The sequence below is a fragment of the Triticum aestivum genome, chromosome 2B (assembly GCF_018294505.1).
Source record: "Triticum aestivum cultivar Chinese Spring chromosome 2B, IWGSC CS RefSeq v2.1, whole genome shotgun sequence".
In the NCBI taxonomy this organism is placed as follows: domain Eukaryota; kingdom Viridiplantae; phylum Streptophyta; class Magnoliopsida; order Poales; family Poaceae; genus Triticum; species Triticum aestivum.
The window spans coordinates 159,091,999-159,116,517 of NC_057798.1; the positions used below are offsets into that span (position 1 = coordinate 159,091,999).

General features: G+C 44.9%; 1 non-coding gene and 1 pseudogene across 1 annotated transcript; one reads left to right on the top strand and one right to left on the bottom strand.

Annotated features, from left to right (window-relative positions):
- Nucleotides 1-16,769: 16,769 nt before the first annotated feature.
- On the top strand, nucleotides 16,770-18,248 carry LOC123039135 (UDP-glycosyltransferase 76B1-like; annotated as a pseudogene).
- Nucleotides 18,249-21,679: 3,431 nt separating this feature from the next.
- LOC123047704 (U5 spliceosomal RNA) lies at nucleotides 21,680-21,799 on the bottom strand. The gene has a single exon (XR_006423080.1). It is a non-coding gene; the product is annotated as a U5 spliceosomal RNA (small nuclear RNA).
- Nucleotides 21,800-24,519: the final 2,720 nt, after the last annotated feature.

Genomic DNA, 24,519 nt, shown 5'->3' on the forward strand with positions numbered 1-24,519 from the left:
TGAAACCTGGCCCTACTTTTGCTACTTCACCTATCTCTGTTACTGATAAGGATTATGAATTCTCTATTGATCCTGAGATTATTACTTTGGTTGAATCCGATCCTTTTTATGGCCTTGAATCTGAAACTGTTGTGGCACATCTTACCAAGTTAAATGATATAGCCACCATGTTTACTAATGATGAGAAGTCTCGCTATTATTATATTCTTAAGATATTTCCATTCTCACTAAAGGGTGATGCTAAAACTTGGTTTAATTCTCTTGATCCTGGTTGTGTGCGTAGTCCCCAGGATATGATTTATTACTTCTCTGCTAAATATTTCCTTGCTCATAAGAAACAAGCTGCCTTGCGGGAAATATATAATTTTGTGCAAATCGAAGAAGAGAGTCTCCCACAAGCTTGGGGTAGGCTTATCCGATTACTTAATGCTTTGCCTGATCATCTTCTTAAGAAAAATGAAATACTTGATATCTTTTATAATGGACTGACCGATGCTTCCAAGGACTACTTGGATAGTTGTGATGGTTGTGTTTTCAGGGAAAGAATAGTCGACCAAGCTGAATTATTATTGAATAATATGTTGACTAATGAAAATAATTAGACTCTTCCCGAGCCAATTCCTGAGGCAATTCCTGAGCCAATTGAGCCAAGTCCTGAGCCTATTCCTAAACCTACTGCAAAGAAGAGAGGTGTTCTATTTCTCAGTCCTGAAGATATGCAAGAGGCAAAGAAGTCAATGAAAGAAAAAGGTATTAAAGCCGAAGATGTTAAGAATTTACCTCCTATTGAAGAAATACATAGTCTTAATATACCGCCTGTCAAAGAAACACATTGTCCTGAGAACCCGACACAGGTAGTAAAGGTAAATTCTCTCTATAGATATGATAAGGTTGAAATTCCCTCTACTAAATTCCATAGCCCATGCTTAGATGAATTTGATGACTTTATGGCTAGACAAGAAAGTTTTAATGCTTATGTTGGTAGGGAATTAAAGAATAATGCTTTCAAGATAGGATGCTTGAGTGATTATATGGCTAGAGTTAAAGGTGAACTTAAACTCATTAGCAAATATGCTTCTATGGTTACCACTCAAGCTAAGCAAGTACTTAAAGCTCAAAGTGATTTGCTCGATGAATTAAATAATAAACATGACTTTGCTGTTAGAGTGGCCACTAGAACTGGTAGAATGACCCAGGAACCTTTGTATCCTGAAGGCCACCCTAAGAGAATTGAGCAAGATTCTCAGAGAAATAATGTAGATGCACCTAATCCTTCTAAAAAGAAGAAAAAGAAAAATGATAGGACTTTGCATGCTTCTAGTGAACCTGTTATAGATACACCTGAGAATCCTAATGATATTTCTATTTATGATGTTGAAACACAATCAGGTGATGAACATGAACCTAGTGATAATGTTACTGATAATGTTCATGTTGATGCTCAACCTAGCAAAAATAATGATGTAGAGACTGAACCTGCTGTTGATCTTGATAACCCACAATCAAAGAATCAACGTTATGATAAGAGAGATTTTGTTGCTAGGAAGCATGGTAGAGAAAGATAACCATGGGTTCAGAAACCCATGCCCTTTCCTCCTAAGCCATCCAAGATAAAGGATGATGTGGATTTTGAGCGTTTTCCTGAAATGATTAGACCTATCTTCTTACGTGTGCGCTTAACTGATATGCTTAAATCAAACCCTTATGCTAAATATATGAAGGATATCATTACAAATAAAAGAAAGATACCGGAAGCTGAAATTTCCACCATGCTTGCTAATTATACATTTAAGGGTGGAATACCAAAGAAACTTGGAGATCCAGGAGTACCAACTATACCATGCTCCATTAAAAGAAACTATGTTAAAACTGCTTTATGTGATCTTGGAGCCGGTGTTAGTGTTATGCCTCTCTCTTTATATCGTAGACTTGAATTGAATAAGTTGACACCTACTGAAATATCTTTGCAAATGGCTAATAAATCAACTGCTATACCTATCGGTATTTGTGAGGATGTGCCTGTTGTGGTTGCAAATGTCACTATCTTAACGGACTTCGTTATTCTTGATATTCCCGAGGACGATAGTATGTCGATTATCCTTGGTAGACCGTTTCTGAATACTGCAGGGGCTATTATAGATTGCAACAAAGGCAAAGCCACTTTTCATGTTAATGGTAATGAGCATACGGTACACTTTCCGAGGAAACAACCTCAAGTTCATAGCATCAATTCTATTGGAAAAAGTCCAACTATCATTATTGGAGGTTTTGAATTTTCTCTTCCTACTATCAAGAAAAAAAATATGATATTCTTATTGTTGGGGATTTTCATATCCCCGTTGAGGTAACCTAGTGTTATTCGAAATTTCTCTGGTTTCATGCTATTCGGAATGAGTTTGTTAACAAGACTTGATCAACCTTGTTAGTGGATTCCTTTTGATGGTCATGAGATGGATGAAACTAGAAGGCACAACCTTTTGTACCCTCTTTTTACTTTCGGTTATTTAGAATAAATAAAGCAAAAACAGTATTATCTGTCTGTTTTCTGAATTATCCATGCAATAAAAAATATCCCGAAAATAAAAGTGCCGAATGCCCTGCAAATTTAGTATGATTTTTTTATGGAATATTTGAGGATTTTAGGCACTGAGAACACGGCAGGGGGGGCAAGCACCTGGCCACGAGGGTGGAGGGCGCGCCCACACCGCTGGGTGCACCCCCCTATCTCATGGGCCCACGATGGCCCCCCTCCACTTATTCCTGCACCCTTACACTTCGTCTTCATCCCAAAAAATTCCCCATCCAACTCAAGCACGAGTTTTAGCTCCTTTTGCTGCGGTTTTCGATCTCCTTGCTCAAAGCTCCATTCACAAAACTGCTTTGGGAGATTGTTGTTTGGTATGTGACTCCTCCATTGGTCCAATTAGTTTTTATTCTAGTGCTTTATTTATTACAAATTTTTGCTGCATAGGTGACCCTATTCTTGAGCTTGCATGTCAAATTTATGAGGTCCCAAGTGATTCTAATGCATGATATAGGCTCTAGGCACTTGTATGAGTAGTTGCTACCAATCTTGTTTAGTTTTATTTACTTTTATTTTGAAGTTACTAAAAAATTCAGAAATTTTCAGAGGGAGAAATATGTCGAGGAAAATGTACCAAGGTGGTTCCTCAACAAAGAAAGGACCTAGGCGTGCAATGCGTGAGCAAGTCGACGAACACCAAGGGAAGCTGAAGTACGAGCTTGTGAGTGGCCATCAGTAGAGTTTATGGTTAATGCAGACATTAAGGATGAATTTGACGCGTATGTGTAACATCCCAAATTTTCCATTTGGAATGTTATACATTAGATCGTCATTGCATATCATATTTTATTGCATTTTGGCTAGATCCTAGAAATTCCACGCAACTCAAGGACTCACAGAGAGAGTTGGGGATTTCGTTATTTTCATATTTGGGTTTTCTCAAATTTTGGAAATAGGATCATTTGATTTTAATTATTTTATCTTCAAATATTTCTTATATAAAAATAAGAGAGAGGGAATAAAATGACTTTTCCAAAATAAAGAAATATTGAGGATTTAATATTAAAATCAAATAAGATTTTATTTCGGAGTTTGTCGCTATTTATTTGAATTTAGGAAAAATACGCGTTTTTCAAAATTACATTTAGGCCCCCAAATAAATGTTCATCTTATCCGGCTTATTTTTAGAGGACGGGGAAAGTTTATTTCGGGATTTTTGGAGGCCGTTTAGTATTTCTTTTATTTGTTTTTCCGTGCGAAACTATTTAAAAAAAATGAACTGACCTAGCCGGGCCATGCCCGACTAGGACTTTGCCCGGCCGACCTTTTTAAGCGGAGGCCCGAGCCGCCCCCAAACCCTAGCCCGGCCCCAATCGAACCCCGCCGCCGCCGCCAGCCGTCGCCCTTGATCTGCGCGCCGCCACCGCCGCGCGAATCCGCCGCCGGTTCCCGCCGCCGCCCCTCGTCCCGCCGCCCGCCGCTGTCGCCGGAGCCGCCCCGCCGCCGCCGTCCAGAGCCGCCGCTGCTGTCGTCTTGCCGAAGCCGCCCGAGGTAGCCACCGCCACCGTTTCGGTTTCCGTGAGAAAAATCGATCGTTTTTTTAAAACCTAAATCCATTTTTTTAGATCCGGTTAGGTTTATTTGTTTTTTCGATTTAGTCTATTTTGCGGACGTTCCGTCCATACGTTCCTTTTAACGAACAGTTTTTGTCGTTTAGCCGCAGACAACGAACGTTCGTTCGTTAGCCTGTTCGTCCGTTTTTCTTTTTCTCGGATTTTCCGCGATTATTTCCGATCGCGATTTCTCATCCGATTTTCGTTCTAGTATAACTTTTCACTCGTTTATCGGAATCAGGCGATTCAAGCGCCTAGAGTTTCGTCTCAAAACCCTCTTTCTGTTATTCCAACTCAAACCATATTTTGCTATTGTAAAATTTGACTTAGGTCCAGAATAAGTAAACGAAGCTTGTTTCTGTCGCCATTTGACTTTTGTTGCTTCGTTTGATTTGATTCTTTTTGCAAACCGGAGTTCTTAAGTTGAACTTTTTGGTTAGATCTTTTATTTGAGTTTTACCTATGCATTAGATGAGTACTTATTGTATGATTTTTTATTTGCGATAGAGTACCCGGAGTGCGCCGCTTGCTACTACGAGTCTCTAGGTTTCATGGATCATCAGCAAGGCAAGTAACACTTTGATCATATCTCTTTACTACCCAGTTTTATTGCTTTAGATCAATCCTCAAACAATTGCATGGTTAGGATGTGATTAATATGTGGGTTTTGGGAAGTAGATGAGGTAGTACCTATTACCTGTTTTATTATCCAACCTTTAGGAGTTATTTCTATGTTTGCTTATATTGCTACGCTATGCTAGTAGACGTGGATTGGGTGAGTGTATCCAAGACAGATGTGAGATTGTTATTTAATGGTTTACTTAAGGTGGCAACTTAAATTCACATCTGGGTGGATTGGGGCAACTGGGGAACCCAGTGTTGCCTATATTTTTTTGGAAATCCCGGGGTACCGTGTGATTCTCCTATGGACCGCCACTCAGGCTCAAAGGGATCATGAGATTATTCATGCTAGAAACTTCCGTGTGCAGCCGCAAGCTACTATGGGCTCTAGCATAGTTGATTAAGTTGCGTGAACTCTTGAAGAGGTAGACTAGCAGATGTAGGGGAAAGTAGGTGTAACTGTCTACCCGAAGTAGACAGTTAATGCTTCTGAAAGACTGTGTCTCGGTCATCCGTTTCTCAAACACCATGTAGTGTGATAAATCCAACGCAGGAGATCGAGTCTTGTGGAGAAAAGTGCGCAAACCTCTGCAGAGTGTACAAACTAATCATCGTTAGCCGTGTCCCCGGTTATGGACGTTTTGAGTATCTAGTACCTGGATTATCATGTGAATCTCATCATGTTACTTAATTTTAATCTTGTTGGGTTAATGATGTTACTTAATTGGGATTGAGTTGGAGGAACCTTCTCAATGTTTAACAACCACCATGATAGTTAAATAAAATTTATTCCTTTGTCGTAGGGGAAAATTGGCTTTATGCAAAACTGTAACCATAAGCTTCACACCAGCCATATATGCATGTAGTGATAGCATTGTTCTATTCATTACCCTCTATGTGTTACATTGTCAGCATATTCCATGTGCTGACCCGTTTTTGGGCTGCAACGTTCATGTTGCAGACTTTTCAGACGACGAGTAAGGTGCCTTAGGTCGTGATCTTATACTCAGTGATGTCGTTGGAGTTGATGGACTCGCTTTATCTGCCAAGCCTTCCGTTGTTATCGTTATTAGATGGCCTTAAGCCATATTTATTGTAATAAATTCTCTTTTGAGACATTCGATGTAATAAGTGTGTGATTGCTACTCTGTTATAAATCCTTCAAGTACTGTGTGTGTCAGCATTACCGATCCAGGGATCACACTGATGCACAGAGATCAGATTGTTTGAGGTCTGGTCGCTACAGTATGTGCGTAATACCGATCTCGAGGACTTCATGCAAGATAAGTGTCCTTAATACTACTATCTAACTGATTCATTCGTGAGAAGGTTTAAATTTTCATCTTCGCGTAATTCTCAAAGTGTCCTGTTTGATATTTATGATCAATCTAATACCATGGACTTAGAAGACTTTACAACTGCTTGCAAACTCCCACAGTGGGGTAATGTTAATGAACCCCGCAAATCTGAATTTAGAGAATTTCTTGCTAGTATCATTGTGGGAGAATCTAGGGATATATCCCAAGCTACCATAGGGAGCATTCATTTTCCTGCTATGATTATTTTGCTCTCTTCATTGGTAGATGCATTAATGGTAAAGATGAAGCATTTCACATGTGTGTCCCAGATCTTTGTGTCCTCGAGAGTGCTGTATTAGGTAATAAAGATTACAACTTGGGGGCAATAGTCGCACGTAGGTTGCATAATAATGGTATTTCTGGAGATTTATTTGGAGGAATTTATGCGACCCGTGTTGCTAATTATCTTGGTATACCTCCTCGTGAGGGTGATTTAGAGTTGCATGCCGCTTATTTAGATTTTGACGCTATGGTCAGACATCGTTTTCTTGTGAGGAATGAACAATTCCTCCAGTATCGACTAATCTTTGACAGACGCCGCGCTGTCCATGTTACTCTCCCTGCTCCTTCCCTTTTTGATTACCAGGCAAAATGAAGATATGTTGTTACCAGGGAGGAAGCAGCTGAACACGAGGGTAGAGCGGAGGCAGCTCGCCAACATGCCGCAGCTCAGGAGGCATTGGCTGCTGCATCTCAGTACGACCCCGGTTATAACTTCGCATATCAGCCAGGCTATCCTTGGCATTAGACCAATTTAGGCCAAAATCCTAAGCTTGGGGGAGTATGTATTTCTCACCGACTTTACATTCATGTTCACACACTATTCTAGTTGTCAGTGCTCATACTCTTTCATTGTATTATCCATGCTAGTTTAATTTTCTTTTTCTAGCCTTCTTCTTGTGTGTTTGATAAACCTTATGAAAACCAAAAAAAATTAGTTAGTTTAATTTCCATGCTTGTAGTAGTAATTAAAATGAAAACCCAAAAAGATTTCTCGTTCTTCTTTTACTTGTTGGGAGCTCTCTCGTGTAAATAGTTGTATTTCTTTTCTTTCCTTTGGGGGTCAAGAGTAGAAGACCATATTGAAAATGCTTAGTGGCTCTCATATGCATGATTGTTGATTTAATCTAGAGCCCATATTACTTTGTTTTCTCTCTTGAATTGAATGCTTGCAGATTTCAGCTTAGTCCAATGCACGTGCAGTATTATTATTATACACACCGTTCGGTTGTGCAAATGGAAGGCAATAATGACGATATATGATGGACTGATTGAGATGAGAGAAGCTGGTATGAACTCGACCTCTTTTGTTTTTGTAAATATGATGAGTTCATCGTTCCTGATTCAGCCTATTATGAATAAACATGTTTGCAATGACATTTAGATATTATAGTTGCTTATGCCATGCTTAATTAGCTAGGAGCTTATAATGGTTTACCTTGCGTGCCAACATGCTATTAAAATGATTGTGATGTGGTATGATGGTATCCTCCTTTGAATAAATTGAGTGACTCGACTTGGCACATGTTCACGCATGTAGTTGAAACAAAATCAACATAGCCTTCACGATATTTATGTTCATGGTGGATTATATCCTACTCATGTTTGCACCTGGTGTAGATTAATTTTAATGCATGTTCATGACTGTTGTTGCTCTCTCAGTTGGTCACTTCCCAGTCTTTGGCTAGCCTTCACTTGTACTAAGCGGGAATACTGCTTGTGCATCCAAACTCAATAAACCCCAAAGTTATTCCATATGAGTCCACCATACCTTCCTATATGCGGTATCTACCTACCGTTCCAAGTAATTTGTATGTGCCAAAATCCAAACCTTCAAATAAAATTCTATTTTGTATGCTCGAGAAGCTCATGTTTCAACTAGGGTTGTCTGTATCTTCCATGCTAGGTGGGTTATTCTCAAGAGGAGTGGACTCCGCTCCTCATTTAGGAGAAAATGGATGGTAACCGGGATGCCCAGTCACATGATCAAAAAGATCAAAGCAAATCAAAATAATTAAAACAAAACTCCCCCAGGGTTGTTGTTACTTGGAGGCACTCGTTGTTTCGAGCAAGCCATGGATTGATGCTTGTTGGTGGTGGGGGAGTGTAAACTTTTACCATTCTGTTTGGGAACCGCCTATAATGCATGTAGTATGGAAGATATCGCCATCTCATAGTTGTTGCATTGACAATGAAAGTATGCCGCTCAAAATGTTATTCATCTCTATTTTAAAATCGAGCTCTAGCACCTCTACAAATCCCTCCTTCCCTCTGCGAAGGGCCTATCTATTTACTTTTATGTTGAGTCATCACCCTTTTATTAAAAAGCACCCGCTAGAGAGCACACTGTCATTTGTATGCATTACTGTTAGTTTATATTGGGTATGACTTGACTGGATCTCTTTTACCATGAATTACAATGTTTAGTCAGTCCTTGATCTTCAAAGGTGCTCTGCATTTATGTTTTGCGGTCTCAGAAAGGGCTAGCGAGATACCATCTTGTTATATCATATTATGATTGTTTTGAGAAAGTGTTGTCAACCGAGTTTTATTATTATTGTTCATTAGTTTATTATGCCATTGATATGAGTAAACATGGGACCTAAGTGTTATTGTTAATATGGTTAGTTCATAATATTTGCTGAAAACTTGAATGCTGGCTTTACATATTTACAACAACAAGAGCAAACAGAGTTTGTAAAAGTTTTTCTTTATCACTTTCAGTTTATCAACTGAATTTCTTGAGGACAAGCAAAGGTTTAAGCTTGGGGGAGTTGATACGTCTCCAACGTATCTACTTTTCCAAACACTTTTGCCCTTGTTTTGGACTCTAACTTGCATGATTTGAATTAAACTAACCCGGACTGACGTTGTTTTCAGCAGAACTACCATGGTGTTGTTCATTGTGCAGAAAACAAAAGTTCTCGAAATGACCTGAAAATCCACGGAGATAACTTTTGGAAAATATAAAAAATACTGGCAAAAGATGAAGGCCAGGGGGCCCACACCCTGTCCACGAGGGTGGGGGGCGCGACCCCTCCCCCTGCACGCGCCCCCCTGTATCATGGGCCCCCTGATGCTCCACCGACCTCAACTCCAACTCCATATATTCCGTTTTGCGGAGAAAAAAATAAGAGAGGAAGTTTCATCGCGTTTTACGATACGGAGCCGCCGCCAAGCCCTAATCTCTCTCGGGAGGGCTGATCTGGAGTCCGTTCGGGGCTCCGGAGAGGGAGATTCTTCGCCGTCGTCATCATCAACCATCCTCCATCACCAATTTCATGATGCTCACCGCCGTGGGTGAGTAATTCCATCGTAGGCTTGCTGGATGGCGATGGGTTGGATGAGATTTACCATGTAATTGAGTTAGTTTTGTTAGGGTTTGATCCCTAGTATACATTATGTTCTGAGATTGATGTTGCTATGACTTTGCTATGCTTAATTCTTGTCACTAGGGCCCGAGTGCCATGATTTCAGATCTGAATCTATTATGTTTTCATGAATATATGTGAGTTCTTGATCCTATCTTGCAAGTCTATAGTCACCTATTATGTGTTATGATCCGAAAACCCCGAAGTGACAATAATCGGGATACTTCTCGGTGATGACCATAGTTTGAGGAGTTCATGTATTCACTAAGTGCTAATGCTTTGGTCCGGTTCTCTATTAAAAGGAGGCCTTAATATCCCTTAGTTTCCACTAGGACCCCACTGCCACGGGAGGCTAGGACAAATGATGTCATGCAAGTTCTTTTCCATAAGCACGTATGACTATATTCAGAATACATGCCTACATTACATTGATGAACTGGAGCTAGTTCCGTGTCACCCTATGTTGTAACTATTACATGAGGAATCGCATCCGACATAATTATCCATCATTGATCCAATGCCTATGAGCTTTTCACATATTGTGCTTCGCTTATTTAGTTTTCAGTTGCTATTGTTACAATCATTACAAAACTACTATATTTACTTTTGCTACTGTTACCATTACTATCATACTACTTTGCTACTAAATACTTTGCTGCAGATACTAAGTTATCCAGGTGTGGTTGAATTGACAACTCAACTGCTAATACTTGAGAATATTCTTTGGCTCCCCTTGTGTCGAATCAATAAATTTCGGTTTAATACTCTACCCTCGAAAGTTGTTGCGATCCCCTACACTTGTGGGTTATCAGTAACATATACCACAAGTTTCAAAAGTAAATACACAAGCTCGAAAGCAGAGCATGGTTGGCCAAGCAGAGGATACAATTTACCAAAGGCATTATGTATCAGGGGAAGAACTCATGAGGTGATTGAATATGAAGAACACTATCGGATAACAATCCAACAATGGATCGGGCGATCCACAACGAAGCCAATGTGAGTATCGGTACTCACTCAGAGGAAGAAAGAATGCAAAGGCATCAGATTCAAGAATCACCTGATTAGTCTGATGCTTAAATAGTAAGAAATTATGGTTTCCAAAACGAAGGATCAGAAGCAGACGCTCTGATCAAGGATGGATAAGTTGAAAACACTTAGTTGGACAATCAATAAAGGTTTGAATTGCCAAGAACCAACTCATGTCCGGAATGACGCCTGAGCCGGAAAGATAATTTTAAAAAGGATAACTTGATGACTGCGTGCATATGCACACATTGAATCAATAGGCTCAAAATGACTAACACAAGGGATGTTAACGAGAACTACTAGTCATATGGAATTAACCATAATGCAAGCAGGCAAGAGTTTCAAGAGTAACCGGCTGCAGAGGATTTTCGAAAGATTGAAAAGTATTCCGAAGTATTATGTCAGACACATGAACAATTGATTAGAATGGATCCTCGATAAATGTGAGGAAAACCCCGTAAGAGTTTTCATGTGAAATAAAACTACAAGACAGTAAACTCAAAGGATTCTCGGGACAACGGCAATTATTTCAAGGCATCTTGTAACAACAAGAGCGACGAGGAATGATCAAGAGAATGACAAGTGCGTACAGATATCCATAGGGATATATCGGTGACAATGGATTGCAAAGGCGATGAACATAAGGGTCTCGGGAAAATATCGAGGGATATCCTCAGAATCTTCTGACAAAGCAGGTGATCTTCCGGAATGAGGGCTCTCCGGGAGAAATAGTTACAAAAACCTAGAGTTAGAGTTAGCAAAATCATTTAACCCGAATAGAAGAGAGATCAGTGTCCCAGAGCATAGACGAGGAGTAAAAGATCCTAATACCACCCAATGGCGTCGTGGGCTCGTAAGGCACACAACCATGTTAGTAAAAGTTTTGTAGTGACTAGACTCGACTTCGGCCAAGGAGTGTGGAAGGGGGATTCCTACAGGCAGTCGGCTCTGATACCAACTTGTGACGCCCCAATTCAGTCATACACTAATCATGCACGCAAATGTGTACGATCAAGATCAGGGACTCACAGGAAGATATCACAACACAACTCTAAAAATAAAATAAGTCATACAAGCATCATATTACTAGCCAGGGGCCTCGAGGGCTCGAATACAAGTGCTTGACATAAACGAGTCAGCGGAAGCAACAATATCTGAGTACATACATAAGTTAAACAAGTTGCCATAAGATGGCTAGCACAAACTGGGATACAGATCGAAAGAGGCGCAGGCCTCCTGCCTGGGATCCTCCTAAACTACTCCTAGTCGTCGTCAGCAGCCTGCATGTAGTATTAGGCACCTCCAGTGTAGTAGGAGTCGTCGTCGACGGTGGCGTCTGGCTCCTGGGCTCCAACGTCTGGTTGCGGCATCCGAGAAGAAGAAGAAAATGGGGGAAAGAGGGAACAAAGCAACCGTGAGTACTCATCCAAAGTACTCGCAAGCAAGGATTTACACTACATATGCATGGGTATATGTGTAAAGAGGCAATTCGGTGGACTGAACTGCAAAATGCCAGAATAAGAGGGGGATAGCTAGTCCTATCAAAGACTACGCTTCTGGCAGCCTCCGTCTTGCAGCATGTAGAAGAGAGTAGACTGAAGTCCTCCAAGTAGCATCGCATAGCATAATCCTACCCAACGATCCTCCCCTCGTCACCCTGTGGGAAAGCGACCACCGGGATGTCTGTGGAACTTGTCTGGGTGTGTTTTATTAAGTATCCGGTTCTAGTTGTCATAAGGTCAAGGTACAACTCCGGGACTTCCTTTTGCCGAGGGACACGGCTATCCGAATAGATCAACTTCCCTGCAGGGGTGCACCACATTTCCCAACACGCTCGATCCCTTTGGCCGGACACACTTTCCTGGGTCATGCCCGGCCTCAGAAGATCAACACGTCGCAGCCCCACCTAGGAACAACAAAGAGGTCAGCACACCGGTCTAAATCCTATGCGCGCAGGGGTCTGGGCCCATCGCCCATTGCACACCTGCATGTTGCGTACGCGGCCGGTGAGCAGACCTAGCAACCTCCATTACAAAGGAAGTTGCATTACGCGGTCCAACCCGGCGCGCGCCGCTCAGTCGCTGACGTCAAGAAGGCTTCGGCTGATACCACGACGTCGAGTGCCCATAACTGTTCCCGCGTAGTTGGTTAGTGCGTATAGGCCAGTGGCCAGACTCAGATCAAATACAAAGATCTCGTTAAGCGTGTTATTTTGAAGTAACCGCAGGCGCCGACCAGGGCCAGGCCCACCTGTCTCCTAGGTGGTCTCAACCTGCCCTGTCACTCCGCCACAAAGTAACAGTCGGGGGCCGTTAGGAACCCAGGCCCACCTCTACCGGGATGGAGCCACCTGTCCTTTCAGCCCCCTTATCCAAATCACTTGCGGGTACTCAACGAGCCGACCCGACTTTAGTCACCATCTGTATAGTGCGTATATATGTATAGTATATACCCGTGATCACCTCCCGAGTGATCAAGGCTTGATAGTATAGCAAGGCAGACTGACAAGAATGTAGGACCACTGATGATAAACTAGCATCCTATACTAAGCATTTAGGATTGCGGGTAAGGTATCAACAACTGTAGCAACAATGATAGGCTATGCAACAGAATAGGAGTAACTAAATAGTAACATGCTACACTACTCTAATGCAAGCAGTAGAGAGAAGAATAGGCAATATCTGGTGATCAAGGGGGGGCTTGCCTGGTTGCTCTGGCAAGAAGGAGGTGTCGTCAACTTCGTAGTCGATCAAGGCAGCAGCAGTGGTGTCGGTCTCGAAGTCTAACGGAGAGAAGAGGGGGAAGAAACAATAAATATCACAAAGCATAGCATGGAAATAAACGGTGCTAGGTGTGATCTAACGCGATAGTAGGTGATACCAGCGAAGGGGGAAAACATCCGGGAAAGTATCCCCGGTGTTTCGCGTTTTCGGACAGATGAACCGGAGGTGAAATGTTGCGTGTTCGCTATGGTAGGGATGTGTGGCGGACGAACGAGCTACATATCCAGATTCGTCTCGTCGTTCTGAGCAACTTTCATGTACAAAGTTTTTCCCTCTGAGCTACGGATTATTTGATATTAATTTTCAAAGTTTTAATCAATTTCTAAATTTAATTTAATTCGAAAATAAATGTGAATTGCTATGTGTACCCAGTTTTGCACCCAGACAGACCACACAAGGGCTGACTAGTGGGTCAGTTGACTGGGTCAACAGTCCAGTCAGCAGAGGCTGACTGGTGGGGCCCCTGCTGAGTCAGCAAGCTGACGTGTCAACCTTATCTAGTTAAATGGTGGCATGGACCCACCTGTCATGGACTATTTATTCAACAGAGATTGAATTTAACCTAGAGGTTAATTAAGCGGTGGGGCCCGATGTTAGTGTCTAGGTTAGTTATTCTTAACGTTTTAATTAGCAGGTTAGTTAAGCAGTTCGGGACCCATATGTAGGGGGTTAGTGGATAAACAAAAGACGCCATGTCAGCGACGTCGGCGCTTAGTCGCCGGCCGCCACGGAACACGGCGGAGGCTCGCCGGAGTTGCGTTCCGGCGACCGTTCGGTCACCCACGAGCACCAGCAGGACGAGTGTGTCGGCGCGCATCTAGTGGGGCTAGTGGTCGGTGCCGAAGGTGCTGGGATGGACACCGGCGACGAGGTCTAGTGGGGCAGCGGCGAGTGTGTGAGCGTGGACGCAGTGGGTGAGCGCCGGCTGAGGTGCGACGCGCGTGTAGGGGAGCGGCCAAGGCAGCAGGCAGGGTGAGCAACGACATGGTGCGGCAACAACATCTAGTAGGGACAGAGGCGCGCCTCGGGCGGACGTGCGTGAGCGAGGGCGCGGCCAGGTCGTGCGCGGAGCGGGGCACCGGGCACGGCAACGGGAGGACGCGGACGGCGGTTACGGCGACGAGATTGAAGGAGGTGGGGGATCGTCAGGGAGGCTCACTGCGGAGCTCGTGGAGGGCTCGGTGAAGCTGGTGGAGGTCGAGGCCGTCCAGCGAGGTGGGGATGAGGACGACTATTTCGGGCGACGGCGGTTGGTGCGAGAACGATCGTGGAGGAGGCGACGGCGGCGGGGCGTCGAACGGTGTGGTCGAGGGAGAGGGGACGGAGGCGCAAGGACGAGGGCGGGGGCCGACGAGGCGGCTTCGGGCGACGGCGATGGGGTCGGCCCGATCCGATCTGGATCGGGTGAGAGGGAGTGGGGGGAAGTGGGTGTGGTAGCTGTTAGGGTTTGGGATGTGGGGGGATAAGGGAGGCGGGGTGGGCCGATCGGTTGTGGCTTGGTGGGCAGCTGGGCCACGGCCCAGCAGGGGGCTTTGTTTCTCTTTTTTTTAATCTTTTCTGTTTTTATTTTATTTTCACTTTTCTGTTTTCTATTGTAGTTTTAATAGCTTTTATTTTTGTAAAATTATAAGACCAGTACCTAAATGGAGGTTGCAAATTAGCCCACCGCCACAATATATTTTGGTATTTAAAATATTTAGTTCGCATTTTTATAAATTTCAAAAGGGCATTTATAATAGGTCTAGTTGTTGTTTTATTTATTTTAGTGCATTTGAATACTTTACAGAAGTGTGGTTTCTTCTCCATAATTACCTACGCATTATTTGGCACAACCCAAACATTTTAGTTTTAATATTTGAAAACTTTTATTGTTTGCTTGATTTTGAATTTGAATTCGAACCGGTTTTGAACTAACACGAGATTAGCAACAGTAATCGAGATGACGTGGCATCATTAGTAGAGGTTCACTGTAGCTTAAATATCCGGGCGTCACACACGGATCGACGTCGATGACTATGGACATGGCGTCGTGTGAGTTACTTGGCCAAGGGCTTGGAGATGACTCATCGGCGGTCGTCGGCAGTCTTGGAGTCGTGTCCCTCCCTGCCAATTGGGATTGGCTAGGGACGCATGTGTGGGTGCCTCCTATGGTGGACGCGCCTACCCATATTCTGGGACTGATGTCGGGCTAGGAGTTGACGGACTGGTGTTGCTCTTCCTACCATGGTCGAGTGCGCCGTGATGTGTGTGACATATGCTATCTAGCAACAGGGATGCTGGGGCAGTGGCTACGGATGGCGGTTCGCATGGTTGCTCTCCGGCGGGCATCATTGCGATGGTGGTGGCTCTCTTCCGGGGTTGTGTGGGCAACGGGAGGTGCAGCGGCTAGTAGCTCGGATGTGTCCTCTTGCTTGGAGGGGCGGCGTCCCGATCCGGATATGGGACTCTAGCAATTCCGCATTATGCCTGGCGACCTCGTGGACACGGGGGGTTGCCGAGCGAAAGCTCTGTGCCTTGGCGCCGACGACGGTGGCGCCCATGGGTGTCGTGCTCTTCTTGAAGACGTCGTCGTGGTTCTTCTCTTTGTATCAGGGCCTCGGGTGAAGATCTTTATCCGGTGTGGACTAGGCAACGGCGACGCTCTGCGTCATTTTTCCTTTTGAGGACGTTGTCGTGGAGTTTAGCTGTGCTAGATCGTAGTGTGGGGTGTGTCTAGTTCTCCCGGTGCCGTTTGTTGGTGGTGGTCGTGTGCGTTCTGCGTGTGCTGATTATCTTAGGATCGGCTTTGTTAGAGAGTTACGTCACCATCTTGTATCGCTCGGCCGTGTACTTGTTCGGTTGGTGCTTTATCTATAGAGCGGGGCGAAAGCCTGTTTCGAAAAGTTGTGGCAAAATAATTAGTATCAGCACTCCCAAATACTTTTGAAAATAACAATTTTGAAGCATCATTTTTTTTGCATGACTTCCGCAAATGCCATTTCATGATGAAATTCTATGAGCACTCAAAACATTTGTCAATGTTTGCAAAAAAAACATTTTTATTTTATTTTACTGTTTATCAGAGCTCATTTGAGCTCCAGCACACAAAACACCACGTCCCTTCAGGCTCTGCATAGCAACTCTACCAATCTTACATCTTGGCATGTTCATGACGCACTAAACGAAAATTCCTCGAAGCTTCGTAACTGACCATACAGAGTCAATCATTCGCATGGATATCACCAAGGAAAAACTCAATCTTTGCAATAATATTGTAATGTTTGTTAGAGACTTGAGACTCTAGATAGCTACACGACGATTTTACAAAGTGCTATTTTAAAATTTGGGGCATGTTCAGGAGAGATGAGGGTCCTAAATGAAATTACCTCGAAGCTTCGTAAACTGACGGCACGATCAAATGGACAATGGCCAAGGCTACAAATTACGGAGTCCAACTTCGATAAACTGACCAACACATCCGTTACGCAACGATGGCTGGACTCGACCGAGGACCCAGGGGTCGCATCCTGCTGTTCCCCCTGCCGTTCCAGGGCCACCTCAGCCCGATGCTGCAGCTCGCCGACGTGCTCCACGGCCGCGGCCTCGCGGTCACCATCCTCCACACCACGTTCAACGCCCCCGACCCAGCTAGTCACCCGGAGTTCGACTTCGTCGCCGTGGCCGATGAAATGCCGGACGATGTGGCCGCGCCCAAGGACGGCCTGGGCATGATCGTCGCCATGAACGCGGCTATGGAGGTGTCGGGGTGCGTCCGCGACGCGCTCGCGTCGATTCTCTCCGAGGAGCCCCGGCCGGCGTGCCTTGTCATCGACACCTTCCTCCCCGCCGCGCAGAAGGCGGCGGTCGAGCTAGGCCTGCCGACGATCGTGCTGCAAACCAGCAGCGCGGCAGCCGTCCGCTTGTTCAGGTCCAACGCCATGCTCCACGAGAAGGGATACTTGCCAGCGCAAGGTTAGTCACAACAATGGCGTCACTGCAATTTTGTGTGGGTATGGGTTCTTCTTAACCAAAATTAATTTCCACACGAGATTAGAGAATTTTTTGTAGTATTTCATTTCAGAGCATGAACTAAGCAAGCCGGTGACGGAGCTGCCACCAGTACGAGTCTCGGACCTGTTCGACCCTAGCAAATACCCCAACCAAGAAAGGCGAGGAAGATCCTGGACATGGCCACCGAAACTACAACGGGCTCCCCGGGGATCCTAATCAACACATTCGAAGCTCTCGAGACCCCCGAACTGGAGGCGATCCGGGACGAGCTCGCTACCAGCGGCATCCGCGCCTTCGCCATCGGCCCACTTCACAAGCTCTCCACCATCGGCGGCGCCGGCAGCCTGCTCGAGCAGGACCGAAGCTGCGTCGAGTGGCTGGACACGCAGGCAGCAGGCTCCGTGCTCTACGTGAGCTTCGGGAGCGTCGCTCCGGTGCACCGACACGACTTCAACGAGGTTGCTTGGGGCCTCGCGAACAGCGGCAAGCCTTTCCTGTGGGTCGTTCGAAGCGGCCTCGTCCTCGGTTCCGAGGATGCAGAGCTGCCGGAAGGGTTCGAGCGAGCGGTGAGGGGCAGGGGCAAGGTGGTCAGGTGGGCGCCGCAGCAGGAGGTGCTAGCGCACCGTGCGGTGGGCGGGTTCCGGACGCACAGTGGCTGGAACTCGACGCTGGAGAGTATCTGCGAGGGGGTACCGATGTTGTGCAGCCCTTTCTTCGGAGACCAGCTGGCGAACGGGAGGTACGTGGAGGACGTGTGGGAGATAGGGACCTTGTTGGTGGGTAAGATGGAACGGGGGGAGATTGAGCACGCCATTGCGAGGTTGATGGAAGGGGGAGATGGCGCAACGGCGAGGGAAAGGGCAAAGGAGCTTAAGACCAAATCGGTGGAGTCTCTGAAGAACGCTGGGTCTACTCAGCTGGCAGTCGATCAGTTGGTAGATCATATACTAACTCTATGAAACTATTCGAGGTGGTTGAAACCGATGTCTCCGGTATATTCTGGCAAAGACCAGAGGTTTAAGAAACAAGAGGTAATAGCACTGCAGATCCCTAAACTTGTCATGGAGGTGATGGTTTGGTCCTCAAACTTGAAAACGCTGATTATTTGGTCCTTGAACTTGTCATGGAAGTGCAAATTTGGTCCTTGCGAATCACAGCTCGCCAAGTGGAGCCAGCTGGGCTGAGCCGGTCAGCGCCGTGTATTTTGCAGTTTGCCCCCTGCCTTTAGCCCTAATGAACCCACACAACCCATTGCAAATGCAATTCATGAACCAGAAACCCTGACAGCTGACAAGTGTGCATCACAACTAAGGGGGTGGGCTACATCCATGCATGCATACCCCATTTCCCCATATTTTTTACTACAACAAATGTACATGATGCAGAACAGGGAGATGTAATTTTGACAGCACATATACATGATAAGGCTCATGAGAAATGCAGGCTTTGACTGCCTCAGGTTTCACTTCATTGTTCATTGTGCCTTGATGTGCCTTCACCAGCTGCTGCATGTGTCTTCATACACAAATTCAGAGCAACAGAATTCAGTGCCAACACAAAACTAGCATTGCTACTTCCTGTATTCAAGAATGTTGATAATATGGTACTATCAATTCAGCACCCGTAATCAACTTTAGCACAAATTAGCATTGCTTTATTCAGCACAAGTGCCTTCATACACAAATCTAACAAAATCTAGTCTTAACACAACACTGGCATTGTGACAAATGGAGTATTTACTGTATGCAAGAATCTTAACAGTATAGTAACATTAGCAATTCAGCAAAAAAGATCAACTTTAGCACAAACATTTCTTTGTCACATGCAAGGATCAATGGAAGATCGCGTCAGCATTGCACTGCATTCTCCACTAGACCAATCCAAAGATGAAGAAGAAATTGCATAGGAAGATGGCAGGAGAAGGGAGAAAAAGACCTTTTTACTCCGGCGAGCTCCTTGGTGAGCTCCTCCATCTGCTTCTTTGCCTTGAGCGCGTAGCCGTCGGCGGAGACGGGGTCCCCGCGCTTCCACCCTGGCAGCGGCACCCAGTACGGGTCGACGCCGACCTCCCGGCGCAGGGCCGCGAGCTCGGCCGGCTCGAGCCAGTACTCCATGGCGCCGTCGGTGTTGTGGCGGCGACGGATGCGCTCGGCGCTGCCGCGCGGCACCTTGTCGGCAGTGTGCTTGAGGAGGTGGTCGAGGAGGCCCGTGTCGCCGACGTGCTTGCGCGCCGCCTGCCGCAGCTCGCCGCGGGGGACGGTCTTGCCGGGGCGCACGCCGAAGCGGCGCAGGATGCCGAGCAGGGACGCCTCGGCGGCCGCGTAGCGCGTGACCGTCCATCGGTCGACCATGCCGCGCGGCACGGCCAAGGCGGCGGTGGTGGCCTCCTCGGCCCTGACGGCGCGTGGGGGCTTCGTCTCCGGCTCCTCCGTGACGGTGACGGCGCGGCCGTAGAGAGGAGCCTTGCTCTTCCTCTCCCTCTTGACGGCCACCAGCACCACCGCCGTGCGCTCCTCCTCCGGCGGGACCCTCTTCCTCTCCGCCTTGACCGCGGTGCGCTCGTCCCGGCCGCCGCCCTTCTTCTCCTCCGGCAGGTTTGTCTTCTTCTCCTTCTTGACCACCTTGCGCTCGTCCTTCTCCTCCTCTGGCGGGTTCCTCTTCTTCTCCGTCTTGACCACCTTGCGCTCCTCCTCCGGCACCGGCGGGGTCGTCTTCTTGGCGCGCTTGGCGACGTCGCGGCCATGGCGACGAACGTCGTTCCTCTTTCTCTTGGCCACCACCTTGCGGTCGCTCTCTGCTTCCGGCCCCACGTCGGCGTCCACGAAAATCTCGACCTTTGGAGCGGGAGCTGGCTTTCGGATCCTACGCTTGGGGAGGCTGAAGCTGTGGACACTGCCGGACTTCCTCCTACTTCGCTTCCTCGTCGTCTTCTCCTCCTCCACGGCCGGCGCCTCGCGCTCCTCCTCATGGCGGCCGCTCTCTCCTCCCTCCTCCGCGTCCGCCTGCGTCTCCCCAAGCAGTCCGAGCAGGTCCTTGGTCTTGACGTTGCTGGAGCTCCCCTCGTCGCGGTGCGCCGCGTGCGCGCTGCTCTGGACGACGGTGGGCGGCACGGGACGGCGATCGTGCGGGGTCTCGGCGACGAAGGCGGGCAGCGCGGGCAAAGGGCGCACGCGGCGATCGTCGTGGTGCGGGGCGCGGTGGCGGGTGACGTAGCGGACCCGCTTCCGGACGCCCCAGCCGAGGCCGGTGCCCTGGAACGCGAGCAGGCAGAGGTGGGCGCTGGGCTTGCTCGGGTTGATTAGGGCTAAAGGCAGGGGGCAAACTGCAAAATATGCCACGCTGACCGGCCCAGCTCAGCTGGCTCCACTTGGCGAGCTGTGATTCGTCCAGGACCAAATTTGTACATCCATGACAAGTTCAAGGATCAAATAATCAGCGTTTTCAAGTTTGAGGACCAAACCATCACCTACATGACAAGTTCAGGGACCTGCAGTGCTATTACCTCAAGAAACAAATACTGCAGCAAATAAACATCAAGACTCGTGTGCCTAGATCTGCGAGACATCAAAAACGCCCAAGTGAAAAGACACTCCAAGGTCATAATGGGAGATCTTTTTGTCTTTTCTCATAGGGATGTTTTGACATCTGCAGCTTCGTTTGTACTATCATACACAAAAAACGCCCAAGAGAAAAGACACTCCAAGGTCATAATGGGAGATCCTTTTGTCTTTTCTCATAGGGATGTTGTGACATTTGCAGCTTTGTTTGTACTCCCTCCGTTCCTAAATATAAGTTTTTGTAGAGATTCCACTAGATGGACTACATACGGAGGAAAATGAATGGATCTACTCTTAATATGCATCTATATACTCCCTTCGTTCCTTAATATAAGGTGTATTATTTTCCCAAAAAGTCAAACTTCTCTAAATTTGACCAAGTTTATAGACAAAAATATCAATGTCTAGAATTCCAAATCATGATCACTAGATTCATCATGAACTATATTTTTACATTTTATATATTTAGTATTATAAATCTTTATATAGTTTGCTGTAAAGTTGGTCAAACATAGACAACAGTTGACTTTTTTAAAAACTAATACACCTTATATTTAGGAACGGAGGGAGTACATCTGTATGTGGTTCATAGTGGAATCTCTACAAAGATTTACATTTAATTTCTTTTTCTTAATTTAGTTATGTGAAAACGAGTCAAGAGCCAACGTCTCAAATGGAAAGAGTACCGTTTACTTGGCTGCAACAGCCAACAGAAGATGTAGTACTATTTGAAATTGCCCCTACTGGTATATCATTTTCAAATGGAATTGAGCTAGCCACTTACAAATTGTCTAAATAGGTACCACAAATTTTTTAAATTCTGTATTGTTGGGGTCTTCTCAAAGAAAGAAGACACCCTTCAAAAATTAGTGTATGCTGCTTAATATGGCATGCACACGGTATTCTTTAGTAAAAGGCGAAAGAATAGTTCGCTTTGTGCTTACCACGCAGCTGCGTGCCTTTCACCTCTCGCACCACCCGCTCTTATATAGCCCAGCTCCCTCCCCTCTTCCCATTCCCAGGCGATGTGGGACTAAACCAATTGCACCTGCGCCTCATGCTTCCTTTTTTTTCTGAGACACTTCACCAGAACGCTGGGTTTGGGCTTAGCATGCAGGTGGTCGGCCTATGGAGTGGCGTCTGGCCTGCGGCTACTCCCTAGAGTTCGCTTTGGAAGCCGCTCTCATGCCAACTTTGGAGGTCTTGGGTTGGGACAACAGAAAACGACACTTGCATGCAGGCCTCTCACGTGCTCTCACTCCCATTAATTCACATGCATTCTATTACTGCTTTTCCAATTTTATACGAGTGTATTCGAGAAAATTTTTATATGAGTATTATATTTTAAATAAAAATTTCGTTCTTAAAACTTTTTATATATTCTATAGTTCGTAGTGAGAAGATCATTAGAACAAGACCAGTTTTTGATACATTTGAAGTAGTTAAATTTATGTGTTCCAATCATATTTGAAATCAGTTTCATAAACATTACATTAGTTTAATATAATTGAATACGTATTTCAATTATGTCACTCCATTTTTTAAAAATATTACATATTTTAGTTATTTTCACACCACTGATGTGAAGCTGACTTTTTGGGTGTGTAGAACACAATTTTTGGAATTATTGAAATAGTTATCTTCAAAGTTGTGAAATAATTAGAATCATATTTTATGAAACATTATAACTGAAATCTTGTTGTTCAACAGTGAAACTATTTTGTCATAAATGAAATATTTTTTATGGAATAACTTAAATAAATTATTTTGAAATAATTGAAATACATGAAAAATATGATCTATGAAATATCTCAAATATAAAGCCAAAATGCATGCTGAAATTATGAGGATGTATGTTTCAGATAATTCCAAACAAGTGAATATGTGATATTTGAAATATTTCAATTAAGCGAAGTTGAAAAAGATACTGAAATATATGTTCTGAAATATTTCAAATACTGAAACTATAAAGATGGAAATCATTGTTTTGGTATAAGGAAATCACTTTTTCCAAAAAAATGTAATAGTTTTTTGAAATGAAAACAATTTTGAAATATTAAATCATTTTCATAGTTGCAATTAATTGAAATCATTTTTGAATGATATAAATCATTTCCAAATTAATTAGTATAATTTTAATTGTTGTTATCACCTGCGGACTTTATTTAAATCAATTTGTGCAACAACAAAATATAAATGAGTTTAAAAGATATCCAACATCAGTCTTGTTTGAAAGGTCTTTTCACCAGGATTTCAAATATATATAGCAAATCAAAAACAGAATTCTAGTGTAAGGATATGAAGCATCTAAATCACTAAGAAAATCAAAATGCTAACTTTTTATACTTAAGACAGATATGAGAGAGAATGGAACATGCTTGCATGCACCTTAATTGCAAGATCGTCCTTCTTCATCATATTTTGTACATACCATTTAGTCGGGCTTCGATGAAGTTGGAGCTACTCGCATTTCTATGAAAAATGAAGATAATGTTATATTCCTTGATATTGAAAATGCACTAGTAGAAAACAGGGCTTTGGTTGAGCCCTAGGTAAGGGCATTAATCCCGGTTCCCTCACGAACCGAGACCAAAGGGGGCATTAGTCCCGGTTCGCGAGGTCAGGGGGGCGGCCGGGCCTCGGGGGCCATTAGTCCCGGTTCGTCTGACCCCTTTGGTCCCGGTTCCAGACACGAACCGGGACCACTGGAACCAGGACCAATGGGTCTCGCTCCTGGCCCACAACCTTTAGTCCCGGTTGGTGGCTGGAACCGGGACCAAATGTGGTCCTTTAGTCCCGGTTTTAGCCACCAACCGAGACTAAAGAGAGGCCTATATATACCCCCTGCCCACGAGCAGAGCAGTGCACTGCTCTGTTTTTTGGCCGGCCGTGGGAGAGCTTTGTGCTCCTCTAACTCACCTCCTATGCACATGAGGTGTTCGATGAAATGATCGAGCCACACTTAAGATTTGTCTAGGTTTGGTGGTCCATCTTGTCCCGTCACCGTCCTCACCGCCGTCAATCGCCCGCGCCGATCTCGTCGTCGGCACCACCATGGTGAGCCTCTTGTTCTTATCTTCTTTCTAAAAAAAAATCTTACTTGTATGATTTAGATTGATACTTGTATAATTTTCTTACTTTTATTATTGTTTGTTACTATTATATAGTGCGATGGTTTTGGTATCAGCCCCCGTCGGCCCTCGTCCTGTCTATGATTCAAATGTGGTATATATTATCTTTTATAACTATTTGTTCCATTTAGTGTTTATGACAATTATGCCGACCAACGTGACATAGATGTTTTATCTAGGAGGTATGCGAATCGGAAATTCCAACCGACCCTCTTGTCGAGAGGTTAAATTTAGTTGAAAAAGAAAATGATTACTTGAAGAAAAAATTGAAAAGAATTGAGGAGGAGAAGATGGCATTGGAGTTGCATGTTGCGGATATCGTCGATGCTCACAAGGTCAAGATGGATAAAATGCACTTGAAGATTAGAAAGATTAAAAATTATGCCATTCATATTGAGGCTTGGTATCATTATGCCGTTGGATCAATTATTACCTCTTTACATAGTTTCAATGTATGGTTTAATTAGATGCTCTAGAGAGCTATATGTTGTTCAATGAGACCTATGTATGAACTTTATGTATTTATTTTCCAGTAATAACAT